This window comes from Triticum aestivum, chromosome 7D (assembly GCF_018294505.1).
Source record: "Triticum aestivum cultivar Chinese Spring chromosome 7D, IWGSC CS RefSeq v2.1, whole genome shotgun sequence".
Taxonomy (NCBI): Eukaryota; Viridiplantae; Streptophyta; class Magnoliopsida; order Poales; family Poaceae; genus Triticum; species Triticum aestivum.
The window spans coordinates 191,940,294-191,952,867 of NC_057814.1; positions in this window are offsets into that span (position 1 = coordinate 191,940,294).

Here is a 12,574-nt window from a genome sequence, read left to right on the forward strand (position 1 = left end):
TTATAGCTACTTGGTTATGTAGCATCACTCTTCATCTTATCTTAAATATTCTCCATTTTTCGTATATTATCACATCTATATTTACTCTTAACAAAATGTAGAATAAAGGCAATGCTTTTGAAGAAGATTCTGTGGTAAATTTCTTGAATTGCCCCCCCCCCATCAGCATGGACAAGGCCTTTATAGAGCCTGTCTTCACCAATAATGTAAGTTTGTACATCTCAAGCCTTCAAACTTTCTTGTATATATTTGGTTAGGCATGACTGCAACAGTTGTTTATTTTTGGTGTTTGCATCAAATTGCTTGTTTAAAGTTTATTATGTAGTTCATAAACAAAAGTTTGTCCTTTCTCAATTTAAGTTTTAAGTTGTACAACCAAGTTCCTTCTTCATACCATGTAAATTAAACTATACAGAGCAAGTGATCTTCTTTTGCACTGCATGTATGCTTCTGTTCTTCATCCGTAATCCAGTGGTGTGGTGAACCTACCCACTACAGCACAATGTCATATTCTGCAATGTCTTAACTATGAACAATGTCATATCATTCTACTATTATTTAAACCGTCTCTTTATTTGCCAATCTGAAATGGTATAAATTGACAGCACACTAACCATTGATACTTATGAGTTCTTGATCTGTAATCCAGTGGTGTCATGAAGCTGCCAACTCCTTCACAATGTCATTTCCTGCCATGTCTTGAGCCGAACAATACCATATTGTGTTAATGCAATTTTAAACTGTGTCACTTTATTCGTCAGTAAGAAATGTGATGAATTGTCAGCACTGATACTTTTATGTGCAAAACCTGTCATCTGTCTGCTTGTTTATCTTTCAGAGTGAGGAAGATATAAGTGTTGAACAAGCGCAGTCTCATCATCTTGCTCAGCTGCTTGCGCTACAGCTCCCCAACAGGGCTAACCTTTCTTGAACTCTATTGAAGTGTTGTCGGTTTTGTATATTATTTTGTCGGCGTGTTTATTTGCACTGGTGGCGATCTTTGATGCCCAGTGTATGTAATCTGCTGTCCGCTTGTGCTTTATTATCATAGTGACGAACTTTGATGCCCAGTGGATGTAATATGCCGTAATTTCTTTATTGTATAGTCTAGTGTATATATATCCTATCTTCGCAGTAAACCGGCCAAACCGTAAAATTACGGTACATAATCGGGTCGTCATGCAATCACGATGTAGGTTGGGCCTGAAACGTGCCGAACAGCTCACGGGCCGGCAGCAGCCCGAAATGAACCCTGGCCCATGATTGTGCGAATCAAATCACGGGCTTTTAACAGGCCAAAATTGTCTCGGTCCTTGTTTGGCCCAATCAGATATCGGCTGCGAGCAGGCCGGATGCAAACCGGGCCGTAGTTAGGCCCAACTATATGACGGGCTTTTAATAGGCCGAAATTAATATAGGGCCGAAATGTTAAACGGGCCCTTAACAGGCCAAAACTAATATTAGGCCGAATTACTAAGTGGGCCTTTAACAAGTGTGCCCAAAACCATAGTGTCCAGTTGACAGTCCGAATCTGATATGGGCCATAATTGAGCCCAAAGCCTCTTAAAGGGCCGAACCTGATCTGGGCCGTAATTTGGCCCAGAACGTGGTAGGCTTTTAACGGGCCGGATCTCATATGGGCCACTATTAGGCCCGGAGCGTGGCAGGCCATTAATGGACCGGATCAAATATGGGCCGGCATTTGGCCCAAAACATGGCAGCCAGTTAATGGGCCGGCCTACTAGGGTCCTCAAAAACTTGTGGGCCTACAGCTGGGCCGACCCATTAATGTCGGTGAAATCTCGTGGGCCTTTAGCTGGGCCGGCCCATTATGATCCGCAAGAATCTTGTGGGCCTTTACCTGGGCCGGGCCATTATGGCACACAAAAATCTTGTGGGCCTTTACCTGGGCCGGCCCATTATGGCCCGCAAAATCTCGTGGGCCTTTAGCTAGGCCAACCCATTATGGTCCGCAAAATCTCGTGGGCCTTTAGCTGGGCCGGCCCATTATGGTCCGCAAAATCTTGTGGGCCTTCAATTGGGCCGGCCCATTTAAACTTGATGGGCCGATCCATGTGTCAACATATCATAGGCGTGTCTCGCCCATTGGATGAGTGACACCTGTGCCAACGCGGACCTAACACGTGTCTCCTCCAGCCAATGATGATTTTACACGTGGAAAATCCCCATTGGTCAGGGCTGTTAACGGGTTATCGGATCCAAAACCTGACCCGATAGCTTAACGACGTTCCGTTACGGTGGATGCCACGTGTCGGTCACCCTTGACGAAAGCACTTCTGTGACGCGCGATTTATCGTCATGGAAGTGGACACTTCCGTGATGATAATTTTGGTAATGTCATGGAACACTTCTACGATAGCATAGGTATGACTATCTTGATTCTGTCATAAATTTGTCATGGATGTACATGCATGACAAAAAACGCGACCTACTGTGACAAACACGTATCATCACGGAAGTGTATTTTGTTGTAGTGGGGGCACCCTAGAGACACACAATTGATCGTTTGATCTTTTAGCCGTGTGCGGTGCCCCCCTCCACCATAGTCCACCTCGATAATACTGTAGCGGTGCTTAGGCGAAGCCCTGCGTCGGTAGAACATCATCATCGTCACCACGCCGTCGTGCTGACGAAACTCTCCCTCAACACTCGGCTGGATCGGAGTTCGAGGGACGTCATCGGGCTGAACGTGTGCTGAACTCGGAGGTGTCGTGCGCTCGGTACTTGATCGGTCGGATCGTGAAGACGTACAACTACATCAACCGCGTTGTGCTAACGCTTCCGCTTTCGGTCTATGAGGGTACGTGGACAACACTCTCCCCTCTCGTTGCTATGCATCACCATGATCTTGCGTGTGCGTAGGAATTTTTTTGAAATTACTACGTTCCCCAACAGTGGCATCCGAGCCTGGTTTTATGCGTAGATGTCATATGCACGAGTAGAACACAAGTGAGTTGTGGGCGATATAAGTCATACTGCTTACCAGCATGTCATACTTTGGTTCGGCGGTATTGTTGGATGAAGCGGCCCGGACCGACATTACGTGTATGCTTACGCGAGGCTGGTTCTACCGACGTGCTTTGCACACAGGTGGCTGGCGGGTGTCAGTTTCTCCAACTTTAGTTGAACCGAGTGTGGCTACGCCCGGTCCTTGCGAAGGTTAAAACAGCACCAACTTGACAAACTATCGTTGTGGTTTTGATGCGTAGGTAAGAACGGTTCTTGCTAAGCCCGTAGCAGCCACGTAAAATTTGCAACAACAAAGTAGAGCACGTCTAACTTGTTTTTGCAGGGCATGTTGTGATGTGATATGGTCAAGACGTGATGAAGATATAAGTTGTTGTATGAGATGATCATGTTTTGTTGAAGTTATCGGCAACTGGCAAAAGCCTTATGGTTGTCTCTTTATTGCATAAGATGCAAGCGCCAAATAATTGCTTTACTTTATCGCTATGCGATAGCAATAGTTGCAAGAGCAATAGTTGGCGAGACGACCATGTGACGACACATTGATATAGATCAAGATGATGGAGATCATGGTGTCATGCCGGTGACGATGGAGATCATGACGATGCTTTGGAGATGGAGATCAAAGGCACAAGATGATGATGGCCATATCATGTCACATATTATGATTGCATGTGATGTTTATCTTTTATAAATCTTATTTTGCTTAGTTCAGTGGTAGCATTATAAGATGATCTCTCACTAAATTTCAAGATAAAAGTGTTCTCCCTGAGTATGCACCGTTGCCAAAGTTCGTCGTGCCCAGACACCATGTGATGATCGGGTGTGATAAGCTCTACGTCCATCTACAACGGGTGCAATATAGTTTTGCACACGCGGAATACTCAGGTTAAACTTGACGAGCCTAGCATATGCAGATATGGCCTCGGAACACTGAGACCAAAAGGTCGAGCGTGAATCATATAGAAGATATGATCAACATAGTGATGTTCACCATTGAAAACTACTCCATTTCACGTGATGATCGGTTATGGTTTAGTTGATTTGGATCACGTGATCACTTAGATGATTAGAGGGATGTCTATCTAAGTGGAAGTTCTTAAGTAATATGATTAATTGAACTTCAATTTATCATGAACTTAGTCCTGGTAGTATTAGCATATCTATGTTGTAGATCAATAGCTCGCGTTTAGCTCCCCTGTTTTATTTTTGATATGTTCCTAGAGAAAACTAAGTTGAATAATGTTAGTAGCAATGATATGGATTGGATCCGTGATCTGAGGATTATCCTCATTGCTGCACAGAAGAATTATCTTGATGCACCGCTAGGTGACAGACCTATTGCAGGAGCAGATGCAGACGTTATGAATGTTTGGCTAGCTCAATATGATGACTACTTGATAGTTTAAGTGCACCATGCTTAACGGCTTAGAATCGGGACTTCAAATATGTTTTGAACGTCATGGACCATTGAGATGTTCCAGGAGTTGAAGTTAATATTTCAAGCAAATACCCGAGTTGAGAGATATGAAGTCTCCAACAAGTTCTATAGCTAAAAGATGCAGGAGAATAGCTCAAGCAGTGAGCATGTGCTCAGATTGTCTGGGTACTACAATCGCTTGAATCAAGTGGGAGTTAATCTTCCAGATAAAATAGTGATTGACAGAATTCTCTAGTCACCATCACCAAGTTAGTAGAACTTCGTGATGAACTATAATATGCAAGGGATGACGAAAACAATTCCCAAGCTCTTCGCGATGCTAAAATCGGCGAAGGTAGAAATCAAGAAAAACATCAAGTGTTGATGGTTGACAAGACCACTAGTTTCAAGAGAAAGGGCAAAGGGAAGAAGGGGAACTTCAAGAAGAATAGCAAGCAAGTTGCTGCTCAAGTGAAGAAGCCCAAGTCTAGTCCTAAGCCCGAGACTAAGTGCTTCTACTGCAAAGGGACTGGTCACTGGAAGCGGAACTACCCCAAGTGATTGGCAGATAAGAAGGATGGCAAAGTGAACATAAGTATATTTGATATACATGTTATTTATGTGTACTTTACTAGTGTTTATAGCAACCCCTCGGTATTTGATACTAGTTCAGTTGTTAAGATTAGTAACTCGAAACGGGAGTTGCAGAATGAACAGAAACTAGTTAAGGGTGAGGTGACGATGTGTGTTGGAAGTAGTTCCAAGATTGATATGATCATCATCGCACTCTCCCTATACTTTCGGGATTAGTGTTGAACCTAAATAAGTGTTATGTGGTGTTTGCGTTGAGCATGAATATGATTTGATCATGTTTATTGCAATACAGTTATTCATTTAAGTTAGAGAATAATTGTTGTTCTGTTTACATGAATAAAACCTTCTTTGGTCATACACCCAACGAAAATGGTTTGTTGGATCTTGATCGTAGTGATACACATATTCATAATATTGAAGCCAAAAGATACAAAGTTAATAATGATAGTGCAACTTATTTGTGGCACTTTTGTTTAGGTCATATTGGTGTAAAGCGCATGAAGAAACTCCATGCTGATGGAATTTTGGAATCACTTAATTATGAATCACTTGATGCTTGCAAACCATGCCTTATGGGCAAGATGACTAAAACTCCGTTCTCCAGAACAATGGAGCAAGCAACTGACTTATTGGAAATAATACATACTAATGTATGCAATCCGATGAGTGTTGAGGCTCGCGGCGGGTATCATTATTTTCTGACCTTCACAGATGATTTGAGCAGATATGGGTATATCTACTTGATGAAACACAAGTTTGAAACATTTGAAAAGTTCAAAGAATTTCAGAGTGAAGTGGAGAATCATCGTAACAAAAATAAAAGTTTCTACGATATGATCGCAGAGGTAAAATATTCGAGTTACGAGTTTGGCCTTCAGTTAAAACAATGTGAAATAGTTTCACTACTCACGCCACCTGGAACACCACAGTGTAATGGTGTGTCCGAACGTCATAAACTGTACTTTATTAGATATGGTTCGATCTATGATGTCTCTTACCGATTTACCACTACCATTTTGGGATTATGCATTAGAGACAGCTGCATTCACGTTAAATAGGGCACCATCTAAATCCGTTGAGACGACACCGTATGAATTATGGTTTAGCAATAAACCTAAGCTGTCGTTTCTTAAAGTTTGGGGTTGCGATGCTTATGTGAAAAAGTTTCATCCTGATAAGCTCAAACCCAAATCGGAAAAGTGCGTCTTCATAGGATACCCAAAAGTTACTGTTGGGTACACCTTCTATCACAGATCCGAAGGCAAGATATTCGTTGCTAAGAATGGATCCTTTCTAGAGAAGGAGTTTCTCTCGAAAGAAGTGAGTGGGAGGAAAGTAGAACTTGATGAGGTAACTGTACCTGCTCCCTTATTGGAAAGTAGTTCATCACAGAAATCTGTTCCTGTGACTCCTACACCAATTAGCGAGGAAGCTAATGATGATGATCATGTAACTTCAGATCAAGTTACTACCGAACCTCGTAGGTCAACCAGAGTGAGATCCGCACCAGAGTGGTACGGTAATCCTATTCTGGAGGTCATGTTACTTGACCATGACGAACCTACGAACTATGAGGAAGCGATGATGAGCCCAGATTCCGCGAAATGGTTTAAGGCCATGAAATCTGAGATGGGATCCATGTATGAGAACAAAGTATGGACTTTGATTGACTTGCCCAAATGATCGGCGAGCCATTGAGATTAAATGGATCTTCAAGAGGAAGACGGACGCTGATAGTAGTGTTACTATCTACAAAGCTAGAATTGTCGCAAAAGGTTTTCGACAAGTTCAAGGTGTTGACTACGATGAGAGTTTCTCACTCGTATATATGCTTAAGTCTGTTCGAATCATGTTAGCAATTGCCGCATTTTATGAAATCTGGCAAATGGATAAACAAAACTGCATTCCTTAATGGATTTATTAAAGAAGAGTTGTATATGATGCAACCAGAAGGTTTTGTCGATCCTAAAGGTGTTAACAAAATGTGCAAGCTCCAGCGATCCATCTATGGACTGGTTCAAGCATCTCGGAGTTGGAATATACGCTTTGATGAGTTGATCAAAGCATATAGTTTTATACAGACTTGCGGTGAAGCCTGTATTTACAAGAAAGTGAGTGGGAGCACTACAACATTTCTGATAAGTATATGGGAATGACATATTGTTGATCGGAAATAATGTAGAATTATTCTGCAAAGCATAAAGGAGTGTTTGAAAGGAGTTTTTCAAAGAAAGGCCTCGGTGAAGCTGCTTACATATTGAGCATCAAGATCTATAGAGATAGATCAAAACGCTTGATAAGTTTTTCAATGAGTACATACCTTGACAAGATTTTGAAGTAGTTCAAAATGGAACAGCCAAAGAAAGAGTTCTTGCCTGTGTTACAAGGTGTGAAACTGAGTAAGACTCAAAGCCTGACCACAGCAGAAGATAGAAAGAGAATGAAAGTCATTCCCTATGCCTCAGCCATAGGTTCTATAAAGTATGCCATGATGTGTACCAGATCTATTGTATACCCTACCACTGAGTTTGGCAAGGGAGTACAATAGTGATCTAGGAGTAGATCACTGGCAACGGTCAAAATTATCCTTAGTGGAATAAGGATATGTTTCTCGATTATGGAGGTGACAAAAAGGTTCATCGTAAAGGGTTACGTCGATGCAAATTTTGATACTGATCCAGATAACTATAAGTCTCAATCTGGATACATCTTGAAAGTGGGAGCAATTAGCTAGAGTAGCTCCGTGCAGAGCATTGTTGACATAGAAATTTGCAAAATACATACGGATCTGAATGTGGCAGAACCATTGACTAAACTTCTCTCACAAGCAAAACATGATCACACCTTAGTACTCTTTGGGTGTTAATCACATAGCAATGTGAACTAGATTATTGACTCTAGTAAACCCTTTGGGTGTTGTTCACATGACGATGTGAACTATGGGTGTTAATCACATGGTGATGTGAACTATTGATGTTAAATCACATGGCGATGTGATCTAGATTATTGACTCTAGTGCAAGTGGGAGACTGAAGGAAATATGCCCTAGAGGCAATAATAAAGTTATTATTTATTTCCTTATATCATGATAAATGTTTATTATTCATGCTAGAATTGTATTAACCGGAAACCTAATACTTGTGTGAATACATAGACAAACAGAGTGTCACCAGTATGCCTCTACTTGACTAGCTAGTTGATCAAAGATGGTTATGTTGCCTAGCCATTGACATGGGTTGTCATTTGATTAACGGGATCACATCATTAGGAGAATGATGTGATTGACTTGACCCATTCCGTTAGCTTAGCACTCGATCGTATAGTATGTTTCTATTGCTTTCTTCATGACTTATACATGTTCCTATGACTATGAGATTATGCAACTCCCGTTTACCGAAGGAACACTTTGTGTGCTACCAAACGTCACAACGTAACTGGGTGATTATAAAGGTGCTCTACAGGTGTCTCCGAAGGTACTTGTTGGGTTGGCATATTTCGAGATTAGGATTTGTCACTCCGATTGTCGGAGAGGTATCTCTGGGCCCACTCGGTAATGCACATCACTTAAGCCTTGCAAGCATTGCAACTAATGAGTTAGTTGCGGTATGATGTATTATGGAACGAGTAAAGAGACTTGCCGGTAACGAGATTGAACTGGGTATTGAGATACCGATGATCGAATCTCGGGCAAGTAACATACCAATGACAAAGGGAACAACGTATGTTGTTATGCGGTCTAACCGATAAAGATCTTCATAGAATATGTGGGAGCCAATATGAGCATCCAGGTTCCGCTATTGGTTATTGACCGGAGACGTGTCTCGGTCATGTCTACATAGTTCTCGAACCCGTAGGGTTCGCACGCTTAATGTTTCGATGACAGTTATATTATGAGTTTATATGTTTTGATGTACTGAAGGTTGTTCGGAGTCCCGGATGTGATCACGGACATGACGAGGAGTCTCGAAATGGTCGAGACATGAAGATTGATATATTGGAAGCCTATATTTGGATATCGAAAGTGTTCCGGGTGAAATCGGGATTTTACCGGAGTACCGGAGGGGTTACCGGAACCCCCCGGGGGTTAATGGGCCATAGTGGGCCTTAGTGGAGAAGAGGCGAGGCGGCCAGGGCAGGGCCGCGCGCCCCTCCCCCCTAGTCCGAATAGGACAAGGAGAGGGGGGCGGCGCCCCCTTTCCTTCTTCTCCTCCACCTCTTTCCCCCTCTTCTCCTAATCCAACAAGGAAAAGGGAGGGAGTCCTACTCCCGGTGGGAGTAGGACTCCTTCTGGCGCGCCCCCTCCTGGCCGGCCGTACCTCCCCCCTTGCTCCTTTATATACGGGGGCAGGGGGCACCCTAGAGACACACAATTGATCGTTTGATCTTTTAGCCGTGTGCGGTGCCCCCCTCCACCATAATCCACCTCGATAATACTGTAGCGGTGCTTAGGCGAAGCCCTGCGTCAGTAGAACATCATCATCGTCACCATGCCGTCGTGCTGACAAAACTCTCCCTCAACACTCGGCTGGATCGGAGTTCGAGGGACGTCATCGGGCTGAACGTGTGCTGAACTCGGAGGTGCCGTGCGTTCGGTACTTGATCGGTCGGATCGTGAAGACGTACGACTACATCAACCCCGTTGTGCTAACGCTTCCGCTTTCGGTCTACGAGGGTACGTGGACAACACTCTCCCCTCTCGTTGCTATCATCACCATGATCTTGCGTGTGCGTAGGATTTTTTTTGAAATTACTACGTTCCCCAACAGTCCCTCAACCCGGCCATGACTGCAACATGGCCCGACTCACTGGCGCATGCCGACCCCGCCAAACCAAGACTTCTCCAACAAGGAAGCGCCACCACAGTGCGCCCCTCAACCCGGCTACTGGTCAGCTCCCGTCCCATCCAAGACGTACGACGGAACAAGTTCCCATGAAGAGATAAGCAAGGAAACAGTGGCCCACCAACCCCACTGACCGGCAGGCGCGTGGAAACAGTGGCCCACCTACTCCACTGACCAATGCCGGTATGGCTACAGTGCCTCCCTCGTCCTGCTGATGCAAGCCAATGGCGACCAGGCGACGTGCCACTGTAGCCGAGCCGGCTACACCACTCCATGACGCACGACAAGACGGAGAACAGTGCCCCCTGGTGCACGGGGCCCACGCTCGAAGAACCCGGCGTATCCTGGTACCCGGCGGGCCCCAGCACCGGCTTCCCAGACGCTGACATCCCAGCCCCGCGCCCATGTAACTTTACCATTTGTAACCCTGGGGGGTTGACCTATAAACCCCCCAGGAGGCCTCCATGCACGGGGCGATTAGACCATCAGTAGAACACACACACACATAAGGAGAAGGAGCAACAGATGCTTGCAACCCAACGCGTAGAGGGGTTGTCAGTCCCTCAATGGTATTGAGATAGATTAAATTGAACAGGATTTGATAAATAGGTCTAACTAAAATACAAAATAAAATAAATTTGCAGCAAGGTATTTTTAGGGTTTTTATATGATAAAAGATAGACCCCGGGGCCATAGTTTTCACTAGAGGCTTCTCTCGAGAAAATAGCATACGGTGGGTAAACAAATTACTGTTGGGCAATTGACAGAAAAGCAAATAATTATGACGATATCCAAGGCAATGATCATGTATATAGGCATCACGTCCAAGATTAGTAGACCGAAATGATTCTGCATCTACTACTATTACTCCACACATCGACCGCTATCCAGCATGCATCTAGTGTATTAAGTTCATGGAAAAACAGAGTAATGCATTAAGAAAGATGACATGATGTAGACAAGATAAACTCATGTATGAATAAACCACATCTTGTTACCCTTAATAGCAAAGATACATGCGTGTCATGTCCCCTTCTATCACTGGGATTGAGCACCGCAAGATCAAACCCATCACAAAGCACCTCTTCCCATGGCAAGATAAATCAATCTAGTTGGCCAAACCAAACAAATAAATTGGAGAAGAAATACGAGGCTATAACAATCATGCATAAAAGAGTTCAGAGGAAACTCAAATAATATTCATGGATAGATCTGATCATAAACTCACAATTCATCAGATCCCAACAAGCACATCACAAAAAGTCAAATAGTCATTACATCAAATAGATCTCCAAGAACATCGAGGAGAACATTGTATTAAAGATCGAAAAGAGAGAAGAAGCCATCTAGCTACTAACTACGGACCCATAGGTCTGTGGTAAACTACTCACGCATCATCAGAGGGGCAGCAAGGATGATGAAGTACCCCTCCGTGATCGTTGCGCCCTCCGGCAGAGCGCCGGAAATGGCTCTAGATTGGATCTCGTGGTTCTGGAACTTGCGGCGGCGAAAAAAGTATTTCGTTGACTCCCTTGAGGGTTTTGGGATTCTAGAGTATTTATAGAGGCGGAGGCAGGTCAAACGGAGCCACATGGGGCCCACTACCCACCAGGGCGCGCTAGAGGCCCCTGGCGCGCCCTGGTGCCTAGTGGCCCACTGGCCCATCTTCTGATGGCCTCCAGAAGCTTCTAGGGTCTCTCCTTGCCAGAAAAAAATCTCTAAAAAGTTTCGTGGCATTTGGACTTCGTTTGGTATTGATATTCTGCAAAGTAAAAAAACAAGCAAAAAACAGCAACTGGCAATGGGCACTAGTTAATAGGTTAATCCCAAAAAGATATAAAGTTGCTAGTAAATGTATATAAAATATCCAAGATTGATAATATAATAGCATGAAACAATCAAAAATGATAGATACGTTGGAGACATATCATAGTACACCCGGGGCGGCTCATCTACATGGAGCTCGGCGGCAGGCCTTCCTGGGGGCCCAGGAAGCCCACCACATGCCTGACGACAGGAAGGATCCTGGAGGAACGGGTAGGCATCTACAGATCATCTTGGCCCCCAAGTCTATGTTGACATCGGCCTAGATGGCATCTCCCTCTTTGTAAAACCCTAGCCCCCACCGTGTATATAAGGTGCGGCCAGGAGGGCTCTCATTCCCATCTATTCTCATAGACTAGACTCTCGGTAGCACTTCACACACATCGTTGTAATCCCTCGTCCAAGGTATACACAACATGAATAACAATAGCATGCATGACGTAGAGTATTACTCCTCACTGGAGGCCCGAACTTGGGCAAAGACCTTGTGCGGCCTCCGATCTATGACTTCCAGTCATGTAGGTACCCTGCCGAGGGTACTAACGGAGTCATGCACCGTCAGTTGGCGCACCAGGCATGGGCTGCCATCGGCTGAAGACCGATCTCGGATCAGATATTCTCCGCCTCCAGTGGTCTCCCGCCGGGGGAGAGCTTGGCTTTCATCTCTTTCAGCTTCACCGCCAATGGGGCAGGCCGAGTCGACATCAACCCATCGACCCATCCTATCCGCACGATCTACGGCGGTGTCGTGGCACTTCGTCATCAACAATCACGTTGACCTTTGTATGTTCGTCCCGCCGATCCAGCGGGTCGCATCGGTGGCTTCATGAACCTACTTGGCATCTTCGCCACCAACATCTGACCTAGGAGGCACGTTCGAAGTCCAGACCGCCGGAGCCACGTACTA